This window comes from Macrobrachium nipponense, chromosome 46 (genome assembly GCF_015104395.2).
Source record: "Macrobrachium nipponense isolate FS-2020 chromosome 46, ASM1510439v2, whole genome shotgun sequence".
Taxonomy (NCBI): domain Eukaryota; kingdom Metazoa; phylum Arthropoda; class Malacostraca; order Decapoda; family Palaemonidae; genus Macrobrachium; species Macrobrachium nipponense.
The window spans coordinates 8,443,798-8,461,816 of NC_061106.1; positions in this window are offsets into that span (position 1 = coordinate 8,443,798).

Here is an 18,019-nt window from a genome sequence, read left to right on the forward strand (position 1 = left end):
GCGTTAGTCACAGAATTATCTTTGATTAATAGAATTCTACTTCGTTTAGAACTTTGATGGCCTCATATAAAATACAGGGATAATTCTTTGCCCAAACCCAAAACAGATATTATCTTGTTTTCAGTGCCCCTCTGAGTAAGGCAGCCATCGAATTTACTGAGCAGCCAAATTGCCTGTTCCATTTTTCATAGCATTCCGGAAACTATACAACACATCACTTTCTTGCTTTCTTTTTGCCCAAATTCCTAGGACACTTCCCCAGTTCTAGGCTTGACAGCCTAAATTTCATAAAATCAATCAACTTTTACCGTATGTACAATACAGATATCATCAGTCAATTCATGGTCAGATAGTCAATGTTACCTCGCTCTTATATTCCGAGTGCGGATTAGAATCCCGCCAAGGCATCAGCGTTCTTTTATTTGGATCTTAGGCATTCTAGTGGGAAGCGTATCCAGAAGGTGTGAAGAAATCGAGAAGTTGATGCGATGTTATATGTACTATATTACCTAGTTGTTGCCTATGATCTTCACAGAGCGTAGCTTTATATGGTATGCTTTGACATGAGGTTTTGTTATCAAGATGCTCTCCGTACCTTCGAGAGGGTGTAGGGTCCAATCCCGGGTGAAATTGACTAATTCAGATACGATCCCGCACATTCATTTTTTGCGTCATTAGTCAGTTATGTGATTGTTCATTAGATGACAGTGATGATTCGCAGCAAGGGTGGATAAAAGTATGGCCCTTTCAGTCTCATTCGTAAATATTTTGTGAAACGCACATAGATAGTCACACTCAAAGGAGAAAATATACACACACACACACACACACACACACACACACACACACACACACACACATATATATATATATATATATATATATATATGAATATACATATATATGAATTTATTATATATATTATATATATATATATATATAGATATTTATATTTGAATTAGATATAAATAGATATATATATATATATATAATATATACATAATATAATATATATTATATATATGAATATATATGAAACGATTATATACATTATATATAATACTACAATAATTATATCTATATATATATATTCATATAAATATATATATATATATATATATATATATATATATATATATATATATATATATATAATATGTGTGCGTGTGTTGTGGATTTGTTTCAATTTATCAATAGAACCCAGTTTAATGAATATATAATAGATATATACACAGTCATGTACATTTCCTTGTTATTTTCCAGTCTAAGCTTCTTGACCACTTAATAAAGCTTAACTTTTTCTCTAGTCTCTTTCTTTTTTCTTTTTTATCCCAGAAGACTCAACCCCAGTGTTGTCTTTTTTCCATTTCCTTTGTTAGTCAGATAACTTTGGTTGTTACCGAACACTACGTTATTGCTTCCGTGTTCTGACTGCCAAGTGAGCGGTGCAAAGCACATCTCCCCTTTCGCCGTAAATCAAGGGATATTGCCCTTTCACTTCGGAAGTGAAGGATCCCAGTTTCACAGGAAGAAAAGTTTGATTTGCAAAGGTCACTGACGCTGTTGGAAAGATCAGCGATACAAAAACTGAGATGAAAAACAGATTAGCTGCACTGAATGGATTTATTCTTGCCACAAAAGGCCTATTATGTCCTCATGGCGTTATATACCTATATTCCTAGTAAAAATATGTATACGTATGTACACACACACACACAAACACACACACATATATATATATATATATATATATATATATATATATATATATATATATATATATATTCCTCCTCCCGCACCTACAGATTGTCAGACGATAGCTTGAAAAGTGATTTATTTTAGCAGAACCCCTTTAGCATAAACAGGCTTCAATAATGTTTAATGTAGGTCAGTGTATGAAATATCAGTATATATATATATATATATATATATATATATATATATATATATATATATATATATATATATATATAAAACATGTCCAGTGTGAAGCTTGGGAGTGATGCATAAATCTACTTATAATATTTTATGCTAAATCTTAAACAAAAGTAAAAAAACTGATATTTCATAACACTGACTTGCATCGAACATTATTGAAGCCTGTTTAGTGCTGAACTATGTTGAACACGTGATGAAAAAAACAGCGCTGCTAAAATATATCACTCTTCTCACGCTTTCGTCTGACAATCTGCAGGCGCAGGAGGAGGAATTTATTTCAGGAAGAACTTGGAGTCGCGACAGCAAGTAAATATTTACAGGCAACTTTCACTTCCCATACAAAACATTTCCTAATGAGAAAAAAAGTTTGGAATGGTGAAGTGTGGTATATAGTAGATGGGGTTGTGCTTTTATATTCTTAATTTGGCATCTAAAATCGTTTAAAATTCTTACATTTGTTTCCTCGTCATTCATGAGTATAATATATGGTTAAGACAAGGTCCCATAACACCATATTCTTGTCTTCGACTCTTCTTCTCCCCCTGTTTACCTGTACTACTGCTGCTGCTGCTGCGGCCGTTCCTCCAGATTTCAGTTCCTCCCGAGCAAAAGCAGGAGGAGGGACTAGTCTTTCATCTCCCTGATTGAGACGTTACTTGGACTGGTCTTCAGAGGCCGAGACCATGGGTAAGGAAGCAGGGGAAGATGGGTCAGGACGGGGACTGGGGAGGGAAGGTGGGGTGGGCGGTTCGATTCGGAGGAGGAGAAGAGGAGGGGGGGTAGTGGGGGGGGGGGGGTGAGGGGGGTTTGTGGGAGGCAGACAGAGAGCATGAGAAAGAGAGAAAAGACAAGGAAGGCTGAGAGACGTGCTATTAGCCCCAGAAAATTAACTTACAACGTATAATTTGCAAAACAATTTCGGCCGCTGTTCCAAATAGACGGTTATACGATGGGCCCTCTCGTTGCAAAAGGAAAATTAGAAGTGCATATGGTAATGTCAATATTAGCAGTAGTTAAGATGTTCAGATAGAGTCGTTCCAAGTGAGAAGCCTCAGTTCTGTGAGAGACTCTTTGCACAAAACGTCATAAAGCAACTGGATGTCTCTGAATGTTGTGACGGAATAGAAGAAATGCATATATGCCATTATTGCCTCCAACATTAAATTAATTAAATGATGACGAGGCACTGAAATAAACTGAGCTAGGAGGAAAACAATATCAATTCTACTGAAGCAAAAACAGCTCCTCGGCAAAACAGGTAATTAAATCCATAAAAGCTGATAATGACTCGATTAATGAATAAAGGAACTGAGAAATGCATGAATTTTAGCGTGTGGGTGAAGAGCCAGCAACTTTAATCGTCATGGCAGATATATCGAGTGAGTTTTACGGGATAATAAACTAATAATAAAACGATAATAAAAGCTACAACTACAAGTGGACTTTATGTACACCGATTTGCACGTTTTGCTCCACCTAACCTGAGGGACCAACATAATGTTGAAAACAAATTGTTGGAATTACTGCCACCACATAATTGCTACTTGAAAGGAAATAGCCATACTCGGAGGAAAGAGAGAGAGAGAGAGAGAGAGAGAGAGAGAGAGAGAGAGAGAGAGAGAGAGAGAGAGAAACTTGATTCACAGAAACGTCTAAAGATACGCAATATCTAGGATACCAGGATGGCAAACAGAATTAAATTCGATAATAAAAGGCGCAAACATCACAACGGAAAGTTAAGTTAATGTCAATGTGTTATGCATGATCACTGTCGAGCGCTTGGAGAAAAAATATCATACAAGAAGTACTTGAAGAGCGTACGGTAAATGAAAAAAAAGGTTTTTGGACTCAAGCTACATATCACATTGAGACGATTAACTTTTTGTTAGCACAGCTGAGTGTCAATGACCTCGTTAAAAAAAGTTCTGGATTTCATTCACCATTATAAGATTTTGACGCATACGGTTCAGTTTCAGCAGATCAGTTTTTCTTTTCGAAAAAGATTGTTAATTTCTCTATCAATTAGAGGGGAAGACAAATGATTCAGTAAAATATTGCCATAAGAGGAGTGATATTTAACTTACACAAGTCATTGTCAAAACGTTGAATGTTTCCAGAACAGAATAATTAACTATATAAATTCCGTAACCGAATCAATAATCATTTTTTTAATTGATTTAAGTACACTTTTAATAAAGATGTCTGTCTTATATATTCAGTTAAATATTCAAAGGGATTCTGTAGCTAGATAGCTTTATCTAAGTGAATTTCTTTGTTCATTTGATTTACATTTTAGATGGAATAAGGTTCCTTATCTTTTACCGTAAAATGTTATTTCTCACGTTTTGAAAAATAATATTAGGAACGTTCCTAGAAACAGAAGTACTTTGACATGATTAAAAATCCTAATAAAATGCCACTTGAATTTTCTAGTTAAATTATTGATTGCAAATTCTCGGACATTTGCCAAAGAAATGAAGATATTAGCTAAAAGTTTCCTAAAGGGACCATCAAACTTCTGAGCAACGGTCCAATAATGCAAAATTTCATCTCCATGCATTCTATCAAGTCACCGGCAAACATTTTCCTTGGGTAGAGATTTCCTGTCCTCCGGCGTATTTCTATGGCATCCCCTTTTACTGGTATAGGCTCCAAATCTCACATCATTAAGACTGTTTGATGCAGATGCCCCGCCTTTATCTTTATATTTTGGGTTCCTTGAACGCAACTTTCTAGAGAATTTCGTTTTCCTTCGAATAGATATTCTAAACAATCATAAGACCCTTCCCAGCCATCTGGGCATTCAATAGCCTTCCAACCTCTATTGAAACGGCAGGATTCCTTAAGCTCGTAACTCTACCATCCCGACCTTTGTGATGCTCTAAACACTCCATATTTGCTTTTTTTCTCCTCCTCCTCCTCCTCCTCCTCTTCCTCATCCTCCTTCTTCTTTAAGAGCTTCCAGACGGATCTCATCTGCAAAAGGTTCTTGGGAGGAGTAGAGGAGGAAACAGAGAAGCGAACAGAGGTGGGGCAGGAGTCCCCCCTGGAGGGAGGCCGAGGCCGAGGCCGAGGAGTGGATTGGTTCTTTGGATCTCTTTAGAGCCGCCCGGAGGTTCTGCTTCACCTCTTCACGCCAGCCAATTACAGACTTAAATTATGACGTAAAGAAAGTGTACAGAAAGAGACATAAACCATAACTCACCTAAACACTGCCTGGGACGACAGATTTATGGTGTTTTAGTCATAAATATTCAGATCAGATGGTCCATTAGTATAAACAGTACAAATGGGGTGGTGGTGCAAGTGGTAGAAGAGGTGGCAGAGGTGGTAGTAGTAGTGGTGGTGATGGTTGTTCTAGTGGTAGCAGACGACGGTAGGTGAAGGTAAAGAGAGAGAGAGAGAGAGAGAGAGAGAGAGGTTTTGTAAAAGCACCGACACTTATAAAACTGCCAGGAGACTACCTCCGTCATCTTACTTGCTTTGTTTTCTCGTATTTCGAGTTAGTCTTTCCAAGTTCTCTTTTATCAAATGCTCCGTGATCTCCCTTTCCTATATTCATCTCCTTGGCCGTTCTCTCTGGCATATCCGAATACACAAAATGAGGAATATTCAAACATCTCCCTTTTCCAGCAAGATGACTTTTCAAGATCATTGCGTGAACATTTTCTTTAGCTTCTGAAAACCTTGACCTATGACGCTTCTCTCAGCCTCTGCATTTATTAAGACGGTTTTTGGTTCCTTTCAGCCCTTAATCTTTAGAATTGCTCTATCTCTCTTGGCTCTGGCGTCTCCCTTCTTCTTTTCTATTGCTGTTACCCAACTCATAATTCCATATGAACTGTCTTGCTTTGTTTGTATCTATCCTTTTCATTTTTCACTTCATTTTTATTCATTATCACTTCATCACTAATTTATTTATGGTCTCAGGGCTATGGAAATACTCGTATGTGTATGATTATTTAACCTAGCTACAAGATATCAGGTTATGATTTCTGACACATCGACACATTCCAAATAATTTCGTACTTTTATCCTATAACATCAGTCGAATGAACAGACACAAAGAGGCATCACTAAGAAGAGCCAGCATCTGCCTTTTTCTTTTGCAATATTTTATATGTAATAAAAAACAAAAAACAAAACCAGTTGAAAATAGATTTCACTTTATGCTAAATTTCAAGCGCAAAATAACAGGCACGCAACTTCCTCTAACAATCGATCTGGACGTGAAGAATTTATTTCAGCAGTAACGATTTCCAGTTCATAGTGAAATGTACCACATGCGACCTGTAATCTTAATGTAAGTCACTCTCAGTTTTGGAAAACATTATCATTATATACCTATTAAACATTTAAAGAGCATATTTGGAAGAAACATAGGAATATTTATATTTCTCACTTATAACCAACACGGAATTTCAGAAGAAATCCACATAATTGATGAGACATTGTGTTATACCAACCAACTCAGCAAAAATGCTAGAAACGAAGAGTATGAAAGTGATGTTTTATATTTTAGTGTTCAATAGGCAAGAATTATTCGAGATGTCAAGAATTAGATTAAAGAATTATAAGTAACATATGACAATGAGATCTAAACGAGCACTAATGAATTGCCCTCATTTCCATTGAAAGAACTCAGTAGAGCAGTCTTTCATTCGCAACTGCTGTTATAACTTGTGTAAACAAAACTAATTTAGTCGTAACTCAGGTGTTTCGTCATGTTGTCATCACAAAAACAAGTACCTCTGACGTATATATAAAAAAGTGCTTATTTCCAAAATAAAACTCTATAACATATTTTAAGGCCCCGGTCCCATTAGCGTTCGCGCTAATTCGTGTAATTTACGCTCTTATAATTAATTCTTCAATTTCACCGCTTGTAGTAACAGCTGTGTTGTGGTTGGAAGTTAAAATAACTATCCATGATTAGCTCTCACCTCAGCAGAAAAAAAAAACCGGCTCACTATTTCAGAAAGTTTCGTTCCTGAAAATCGCCTCGATCGCAGCCGCCAAAATTCAACAAGGGCGCCGTCTATTTACATCCCTAACTGATGGGTTTCTCAAAGCCGCACCTACGAAGAAAACACACACACGCAACTGAGATACACCATTCAAGAGCATCTGATAGCAGTGAGAAAGCTTACCAATTCTGTTTAAAGAACAAGAGTGTGTATTCTATCCCCCATACAATCGATTGAGTACACGACGAGAGAGAGAGAGAATCTCTCCTGTAAAACCTACGGCTCTCTCTCTCTCTCTCTCTCTCTCTCTCTCACTTTTTTTTCGAAGGCCTTTCTCTCCTTATTTCACTTGTTGGGGAGCTGGTGCGGGGCCAACCCTGTAATTTTGGCCTCTCAATCACCTTAAAGTCTGCTAATTACAAATGCCTAGAATCTCCGTCTTCTGCGTCTACATCTTAATTAATTTACATCTCAAAGGGCCTGGGTAGGTGGGAACTCCCATGATTGAGTTGTCGGTTGGAGTTATGAAGACTGAGCGTTCCCCCTCCCGATGCCCCTCACCCCCCCCCCTCCCTTCACCTCCTTGCCTCTCCCTTCCTCCTCCCTCACCAACCCTTTCTCTTACGTTTCTTGCCTCATCCTCCGCCTTCTCTTTACTCCTCCTAGACACTCGCGAATTTCCTACCTGAGAGAGAGAGAGAGAGAGAGAGAGAGAGAGAGAGAGAGAGAAAATCTTCAAGTCATTATTAATAGGATTAATTACCACGATAAAGGTGCTTAAAATACTCTAATGAAGCTCGTGATAATCCTCGTGCCATAGACTGATCAAAAGGCAGTTAAAGACAGAACCAAAACCAGATGACATTAACAACCGGCTAATTTGCCCTTAGCCAAGCTTCCATGAATAGATTTTCCGGACTGGCAAAAAAAAAAAAAAAAAAAAAAAAAACTGAACACACCAATTATTACAATCTGCACTCGGCATATCAAGCGAATAATTAAGAGCTTACTGGAGTGGCAACCTGACCACAAGATGGAAATCTAAATCCCCCTCCCTCCCAGTCCCCTCCCTCTCTCTCTCTCATGAAGATTTTGGATTTTTCTAAAATGTATGGACATGCTATAGGTACTGGAACCTTATTTATTTGTTTATTTTTAATACTAAGGCCGATGGTATAGGCCGCTAAAGGCTCTTATCAATTTCAAGACTGATGGAAACAAGAATCTTCATCTCTTGAAAGCTGAAATATAAACCTTTATATAAGCCTATATGAAATTCTGAACGCTGAGGTAAAAGAGCGTTGATTGTAAAGCGTTTTAAGTTAAAACAGGAATAGATTTACACATTAACATAGTATTCGTGTCACGGAGAAAGTACCTTATATGATAAAGATGTTGATATGTAACACGGACAGGAGATGAACCCTAAATTGACGATGGTTATTAGGACAAGGAAGAATTTTATCAATTCAATGAAAAAACACGACAGGCCTAACAAATGACACTGCGCCCAGAACCTGAAGAGTGTAACATCTTTCCTCCGCCATTTACACTATTCTAAGGCAACGTTTGAGAACTAGTTACTTATCATAAATTGCCAGAAGTAAGTCCATATTCAAATAAAAATCAGAAAGAACAGGAAGGAGAAATGTTTTGGTGGTGGTTGAATAAAAACGACATTCAAAATTGAACATATTCAGGCTACAGGGATTAAATAAAACTTCTGTAAAAAATAAGGTTGCTATTTCATATATATATATATATATATATATATATATATATATATATATATATATATATATATATATATAGATAATGTATATATATATATATATATTATATATAGTATATATATATATATACACACACACAATTTATCTATATATGATATATATATTATATATATATATCTACTATATACTATATATTATAGTAGTATATATATCTAATATGTACATGTGTGTGTAAATAAATTCTGCTGTTAAAACAGGATACGTCTCAAGTATAAAAGGCCATTAAAACACTGGTTTAAACCTAAGGACTATATGTATTTATTTATCTTATCATTTTGCGTTCCTCATAGATTCAGTATTTTATTGATTTTGATTTAAAAAAATCGAGAAATTTTACTGCATGCTGTTCAAATCATACCTATAAGAAATTTTCGTTTTTATAATTCAGAAAAGAAGAATCACAACTGAGTTAAAAAAAAGTTCAGTAAAACACTCACTTACATGATTTATATCATCAATATTAGTTTCTGATGAAAACAGATTTAGGTCTTTAAAATTGGAGATTGACTTTGATAATTTAATTCATTACATATGGAATCTTTTTATGAAAGAAGTGTCTTTCCACGTGGATTGAAAAAGAGCTGAAGTTGTTAAGATTATTGTCGTGAAAGACGTATCAGAAAGTGAGGGCTTTAATTTCCAGAGGGCGCTGCTGAGGAGACCTATCTGTAGACGAAATAAAGGGTAACATATTAGTTATTCTCTGTACAAGGGTTCATCTACCACTCAATTGTAAAAGCGCTTATACGGTAGTGACCGTTGTGCTTTTTTTCTTCGAAACCACTCCCTGTTATGGAAAAAGGCTTAATGTGAGTAAGGGAACGAGAGAAAAGTTATTACCAAAATTATAATGCCACTTACCCTATCCTGTATTTGCTGGTCTGGTCCTGAATTTTAAGCTCTGGTTTCAGCATTTCCAATTCCCTTTCGTCTCGACTAAAACAATTATTAGAAACCATTCTCCGTTCTACTCTGAAGATGACTAAACACTACCGTTATGTAAAACAGAAATGGTTAAGTATTTATAATTCTTTCTCAGTCTGTCATACAAACTTCCATCAGAGCGTGCACTCTTGCCCGAGTCTCTGGCCGTATCTCAGCCCGCAGCCTGATGAGAGCAACGCTAAAGGAATATTTTGCGCACAGACAATGAACCTGAATTTGGCCTTTTAACCACAAATCTTACTTTGAAACCTCTTAACGTAGGTCCTGGTAGTCAGAACTTGATCGTCTCCATTGCCTTTTAGGGCTGTCACTGACAGCATTTTGATATACCTGAAGCTATCCGAAATATGACAATTATTTTTGCCTTACCAGTGCCATTTTCGTTCTCTGTGTATTGAGAGTAAACTATATAAATTATGTGATTTTTGTTAGAAATATTATGTATCCTCGGCTGATACAGAAGGAACATTTTGGATTAGTATGAATTAGTTAGGTGGCGCGGTCAGTGAAAAATGATGCAGAACCAATAATGGCATGTGTGACAAATCTTTTCTGCCCTCTGTTACAAGTCTTTTCGTCTGTTGTTGCGCTCCCAGAAATCTTTGCTTATGGGGAAGGTCGTCTGCTTCTCAAATAACGATAATCGGGAACTAGTCCATCACCAGAATCGTTATTTCAGTGGAGAGTTAAGTCTAAACTCTTACGAAACTTTATCGATATTGTTAGTGCACAACATTGCGTCAAATAGCTTACCCATAGTCATTTTTCCCTAAGCTTTCTCTCTCTTTTGAGGAACTATATGATGATGGGTTGCACATCTCTTGGCTATGAATCTGTGGAAAAGAAGTATTGGCATATCTGAAGTCATCCTAATTTTATGAGAGGCTGCAATGGTTTGTTTCCTTAACTTCAGTCAGCTTTGTTGTGCAAGTTCTGAACTTCGTAAGAATAAAGACAAGTCTTACATGGTTCCTCTCCGTGGCAATGTTAACTTGCAGAGCCTATGCCTCTGGTTTTGAGGTCATTTGTCGGCTCCCGAGTTTCGTTACTCCTTTGCCCTCAAAATTATGCGATGGAGAGTCGTTGGAATTTCTATGTCTTACATATCAGTTCTCAGGCCTTAGAGCTTAACGTATTTTTCAGCAGTTACCTGGTTACTGAAGTTCAATGTTATATTTGTGTACACGCAACACCTTTAAATATTGGTTTTCTATTCTGCTAACAAGACTCTCAGCTCCTTTCACATAATGCAAATGATATGTATTTACATTTATTTTCATTACAATGCCTCCAAGGTATGTAGATAATAATGGATTGCAAAGGTTGGAAATAAGAAATGAAGTACATTAAGGTTTTTTGTCGCATCGCACATAGAGACGCTGGGATAAGAAGACAAGGAACGCTCTGCAAGTCATGAACTATGATTTGCTTGAATCAATTTCGAAAATTGCAAAAAAAAAAAAAGTAAAACTTCAGAAAGGAAGGGAAAGAAAAACATGCAAAGTAAAGGAATAAACGTTTAAATATAGATTTCCCTAAGACTTTTAATACATCTTATTCGCTGTTTAGCTAACACTAGCTCTCTCTCTCTCTCTCTCTCTCTCTCTCTGAGGGTTCTTTCACCCAAGCAGCCGATTAATTTCCATTATGACCACAATTCACGCCACAGAAGCCTAACCAACTTTCATTACCTGTGATGAAATTAACAGGGGCGCCCGTCTTAGCAGAACGAGAATGTCAGAGCCGCCTTCGTATGAAGCATAATGTGGCATGAAGGTGTGTGGGGGAACTTTTTATCATCATTCGGTATAATGAAAGTACTACAAAAGCTATAATTATAATTGCAAAGTCATTAGGCTAAACGCAAGTTACATGACCTAACTTCAGGGATATTGCTTATTTGCTTGTTGACAGCTTTTTCTTTTACACCTCCCTTAAGGAGGGGCGCACGCTTCCAACCATTTCCTTTCCAGTCATGTTTCCTCATTAGGATATCAAACATCTTTCTTTATATAAGACGGTGAAGAGTAAAGCAAAACAGCGATGATCACTCACTAACCTAATGGGAATGTACTTTGCATTTGCATAATTAACTGCTCATACAATGGTAGTGAAAATATAATTTCCGCAGATGTTCAGCGATTCACTCAGCTATCTTGTTCGTACCTTTTATCACTGCATATGGAGGCAGTACATTGAACAACCCTTTTTCGTTTGTTAAATATAATTGCTGTAAAACTTAATATCCAATAATTGTTCACGGCAGAGTATTTTGGTAGTTTTTTTTAACTAATGTGAATTGCATACGGGTTTGCACAAATAAAAATGGTAATGATCTATTCAACACTGGAGTGATGAATAGCTCATTCCCATCATGACCAAAATTATATACTTCCCCTTTCAGAAGTGGAAGGCTGTCTGTCTCCCTCTTTCTCAACCTCCCGTTATCCGCTCAACCTTTAAACTAAACTCTCTCTTCGGGAGACAGCCTAACACAAACGTTGTCATAAAGGGAAACACTAACGCCGTTTCTTTTTAAGAAGAAAGAGATGAGCAGCAGACTCCCATAGCCAATGGAGCTCATCCATTTCACAGAACGTAGGTACTGAAGGATTTTGATTAAGTGTAGTGGCTGCAGAAGCTCTTCAGAATGGCCCGCATCGCTTTAAGCAAAGCAAACAGAAGAAAACGCCGTTGCTATCGATTGCTTTTATGATTGTCTTTTACTTTTGTTGAAGGAATATATATGGTTGAATTAGCATATTCAATATTTCTTCATTTCAGTTTGCTGAATCAAACCCCAGGATCAGGGGCTGTTAGAAATAATGAAGCGCATATGAAAAAAAACAGATGCGTGGCGAGATAAGAAAAGGATATAAAAGTACCACAGCAACATTTTCCCTCGAACGCATAAATACACGAAAGAGTCGCGACGCGACGCCAGCGGAAGGTTGGCTAAACAAAAATGAAAAGGTCATAGGAAAAAGGTAAACATTCTTATAACGAGGTAGGGTAGTTAGGCAGCCCGTTAGCGCTCGTTGGCCGCTATCAGCAGCTAAGTATGATTGGTGGTTGGCTGGTTTGGCTCATTTGTATATAATAGCTTCATTAGGCCATATTAGGCAGGTCTGCTCTGTTAGTTCGGCGTTCCCAGCTGGCTCCCGGTCAGGCTATCCAACCTCATTCATTTCCCGCATAATTCTTACATCCATGTTTGTACTGTAAACGCGCTCTGTCGACGCACGAAATCTACTTTTACATTCTCTTCGATGCATCTATGAGACAACACGAAAGCCGAATATCGCAATTAAAAGGAATGAAATAACCTCGACAGTGAGGCTCTTGGACGCCACTTCGGAAACGTTGTCAGCCGTGGCAAAGCACAAGTACTGCAACAATGCTGCGTTGAAAGGACGCAACACTGTTCTTGTTGCAGACCCGTCCTGGGGCCCACAATAACAAGACATGGCTAGGCAATACCTCCTGCTTTTCTCTCTCGCCCTCGCCCCTCTCCGAGGTATTTTAAGTGTCTTCCATTCAATTCACCCCCATGCCCTCATTCCATACCAACTGGGTTTTTGGTGGACTATCGCTAACAACTGCGCGTACACAGTGACTCTTAGCATCTGTAACCGCAAAGTCTGGAGCAAACTGCATCTTTTAGATGCAAAACTTGTAGTGCAAATTACAGCAGCGGGTGAGAGTTAAGTGTAGCGAGAATTCCTGGCTCATTACGGTACACAAAAAGATTAGTGCTGTAATGCCAGGAATTAGGCGAAGGAAGTTAATGCCCAATGCGCAGATCTTTTCACTTCCCCGGGCCGATATCATTCCCAACGGAGAATTATTTCCAAGTTGTAATGGATGAATATTCCACGGGCAGATGGAGCTGTCAGAGAAGCCGTTAGACTAAACTTTGTCTAAAGACTCTAAAGTGCTGTAGGAAAGGTGTATACCAGTGAAAAAGAGATTAATTATTATTATTATAATTATTCAGAAGATGAACCCTATATTCATATGAAACAAGCCCAAAGGGGCCACTGACTTGAAATCCAAGCTTCCACAGAATATGGTGTTTATTCGAGAGGAATTCCGCCGCAAATGAAATAATGGTAAGGTCATCCATATGATACACATCTGCTGAAGAATACTGATGCAACATAGACAGTGTACCGATGCAAGACTGTCCTTATACTCCGTTCACTTCATTGTTTTGCTTCAGTCGGAGATGGACGGAAGAAGAAACCAGAAACAATTGTATTATAATGCAACAAAATTTGGGGTAGATATACTTGACCAAAAGGCACGTCATCATTCCCACAAGAAGCCCTTCCAAACGTTGGCCTCTGCATGTATTTTACAATATTGTTGATCTTGCAGGTATCAATGCTTGGATATTGTATTCAGAGGTTACAGGGAAAAAACTGAGCAGTCCAGATTTTAATCTTTGATTTGGCAGAGAAATTGGCGACTTCTTTTACCAATTCAAATTGGCTGAAAGTGACGGGGATTCTGATGAGAACTGGAAGAGGCTAGTAGTAAAACCAATAAGGAACGGAAACAGTGCAAGAACCGTCCATTCAAAAACAACGAACAATTATGAGCTGCAAAAAATGTGAGAAATATGTGTGGAAAATGCACTGCTGTAACCAAACAAATCATATTTGCAAATTTTGCAAGACGTAACGACAATCATGTTCCCCATCATAAAACTAGATTTTCTTTTAGTTTATACTTATATTACTAATTCTAATAACTATAATTAACAATTAATTTGATTGTTGATAATACTCATAGGTTACCTGATATCAAGTGAAGCCTAAACTATATTGGAGATAGGTTCCCATAATATATATACATTTCATTATTTGTATTGACTCTCCTAATACTTTTTGTTATTATTGCATATTTTAATTTAGAGAAACAAAACTGGAAGTTGATTTTTTTTGCCTAATGAAACATCATGAAAAAAGTCATTAGAACGAGGACAATTTTCTTTTGATTCATAAAACAGTTTAAACTTGAATAAATCTGGATGTAATATTAACTTCTAAACTATTTGCAGACATGAATTATGTAATTTATCTTCAACTTCAACAAAAAGTATATACTAACTGATATAAAGTCACGAGAGAACTATGACAATATTTTATTTGGAATTTGGATACTTTTTTCTATATAAACACAGTCAAAATGACTGCTCGACCGTTAATGGTAGATATAGGACCTTGGCTGTTCTAGTGTTAAAGACTGGTCTAATTTTTAGACAAGGTTCAATGGATACAGAAATGATGAAGCTCTCCTAGTTAGGTAGTACTTTGCCCTAGAATGGGCTGGGTTATTAAAGGTTATAGGCAAGCTATCCATGGCTATCCAGGAAGGGCAAAGCTCATAAACAGAGAGGAATATCAGCTTAGAGGTCAAGATGTGAAGCAAGATACTACACGTTTCCTGAGAATTTCGTGGATTATTTTCTGCGACGTACATATGTGCATGCATGCACACAAACATTTATATCTATACATGTATGTATTTAAGTATTTATGTATATATATTTCTTTTCTCAGTACGCCTTCCCCTTGGGAGAGAAGGTACAATAAAAACACTCAAGACCATTTCCTAAAAATTCCATTGTGTCACTGCCAACTTCATGTGATAATCAAGAACCTATTAGTTTTTCAACTGTGGAGGGTCTCGTCACAGAAAGGAGTTGGTATTGGGTTAGCAGGTCCTTGCTAAAACACTTACATAATGAAGGAAAGGCCAATTCTTTATTAGAGCCTCCGATCTTAAGTGATTTATAAGTATACATATACAATCAAACACACATATTATATATCGTAGCTTTTCCTCAGGTGAATGCATTAGGCAGTAAGACACTTTTTCTTGGATTTGATTCACATCACAGAAGGAAATACTTTCTTTAATTATTGCCCGTCTACATTCAAGGCTTCAAGTTATAATTACAAACAAAAGGAAAGTAAACTAATAGTAAAAAGGTAACTGTTAATGCTAAAGTTCAATCATTGATGAGAATGTGATCAGCTCTTTTAGTTAACTATCTATTTGAAAATTCATTCACCTGTGCTGTTAGTTATATACCTGCTGATGTTGGATACTGGTGTGTTTGTGAAAGCTAGATGCGCCCTACATTAACAAAAATCTTAAAGCTAGGCACCAGGCACCTTGTCAGAAAGACTGTCGATATTTTATTTTCACGCGGTCAGAGAATGTCACCTGAAAAGCATAAGGCTCACTAACTGAAAAAATTATATCCTGGTATCATTCGCTTTTCAAGCAGCCTTATGTGGTTTGATGTGGCGTCGTCGCAAGCCCACATGATAGACGGGTGGGAATAATGGGCTAGATGAGGAATCTGGTTCTTAATCATTCTTCTTCTGACTCGTCCAACAATTAATGAAAGAGGCATCAGTACGTTCTAAGCCAGCATAAACCTCGGTCATTAATCTTTTAAAATTAACAGGCTCGATCTAAACGCTCTGCCTTTCAAGGTATATTAGCAGCTATGCCCTGAAATCTACATCAGTCTGTAATTTTGCGGTTTAAGCTTGTTTCTGTATTACACGTGAACTTCTTTTTATATTGTCACAGTTCTTTGTCGGTTCTTTTAAAAAGCCTGAAAGAACCTACCTGAGAACCGCAGTCACATATTCATCTCTCTCTCTCTCTCTCGTCTCTCCCCCCCCCTCCTCTTCTCTCTCTCTCTCTCTCTCTCTCTCTCTCTCTCTCTCTCTCTCTCATTAAAACATCTCGAAGTAATAGTGTTAATTAGACTTTCAACTACATAATTGGGCAGTTAGAAATGGTAATTGGCAGTTGAGGACTATGAATCATACTTATGAGCCTTAGTGAGCAGTTACTAATGATAACTGGCAATTATGGAATAATCATTGCCTTCAACTGATATCTTATCATGTTAGTTTTAATTAGTTACCAGGCAATTAGATTATATGAGAATACACCAATAAGTATCCACCGTAATTAGAAAAAAAAGAAAATGCAAAGTCCTCTCTTAGACGTACTGATTATTACTGTTTTATTTCAGCAAGGCATACAGTAACGAAGCAATAAAGAAGATGCAGCACTGTTGCCCACATATAATCCCACGAGAGAAAATGAGCAATTTTGTACTGACAAAACCGATACTAGATCAACGAAAGAACTACAGCCTCTTTTAGAATTACGAGGTTCCACATTTTATGATTAGCAGGAGAGTTAACAGTATCAAAATATCTTTGTTACTGGGAAGTGTGAAACTGTGGAACATTAACAGATAAATAATACTGACAATCTCCGAAGCAATCGCGATAAATTAATCCCTGGGGGGTCTGGCACTAAGGATGAAGGAGGCAGTTCCTCACTAAAATAGCCATCTGGAAGATGGTTGATTGGGAAACATTCAAGCAAAGCCTACATCGTAATAACTATTGATGAGGAATATAAGAGTCCGGGAATGATAACGACGTCCACCCAGTGGAATAGTTCTTTATAAATGGCAAAGCACAAGATCTGACCGTCACCATATCTACAATGGAACTTAAGAATATTGTTTTCTTTATTTATTTATTGTGCAGCATTGAAGTTTTCGACTGATTCAAAGGAATACTTTTGGTATTGAAAGTTATGATATTTATAAATCATTCAATCTTTTTCAGAAATGGTCTTCATAATTTACTTGCTAAAGCTAAATCTTTATTTGGGTCATCATCTGATTCACATAACATTCAGCTGCTTCCAATAACCAGCTCTGTTTCATGCTCGTCATACTTGCTCTTCCTCCATGCCAGTGACCATTTGCTACAAAAGTCACAGAACACTTCCTAGATCAAGACAGTCAACTCAAGACTTAAATTATCATAAAATGTTCAACACAACAAAAAATCTGCCCAGAGTAACATCATAATTTTTCTTTATTGTGATTAAAGAATGATGGGAACATAGGAGTGATCTTAAGAGGCTAAATGAGAAATCAATATTTTATACTATTTATCTTGAAATTAGGACTATCTCTCGATGCCAGCTGTCAGTGTCTTGGTTGACCCTATATCAAAGCCATTTTAAAAAAACTTGTTGTTAAAGTACTTCATAAAGAATTTCTTTAACACTGAAAGCAATGTATTCTAGATGAAAATGTATGTAGTTCTAGATTTGTTGTAATCTTTTGTAAATAATTCAGTGAATAAAAGCTTAAAAAAACGAAGGTGGATCTTATTTGGTTATCAGGAAAGGTTAAATTTATGAGAGATAAGTTTGATAAATATATATTGCCTATGAAAGGCAGAAATTGGGGAGGGGATTTACTTGATAAACTGCTAAAGCCCCAAAATATGTGGTTTGGGTATATAATTATCAATA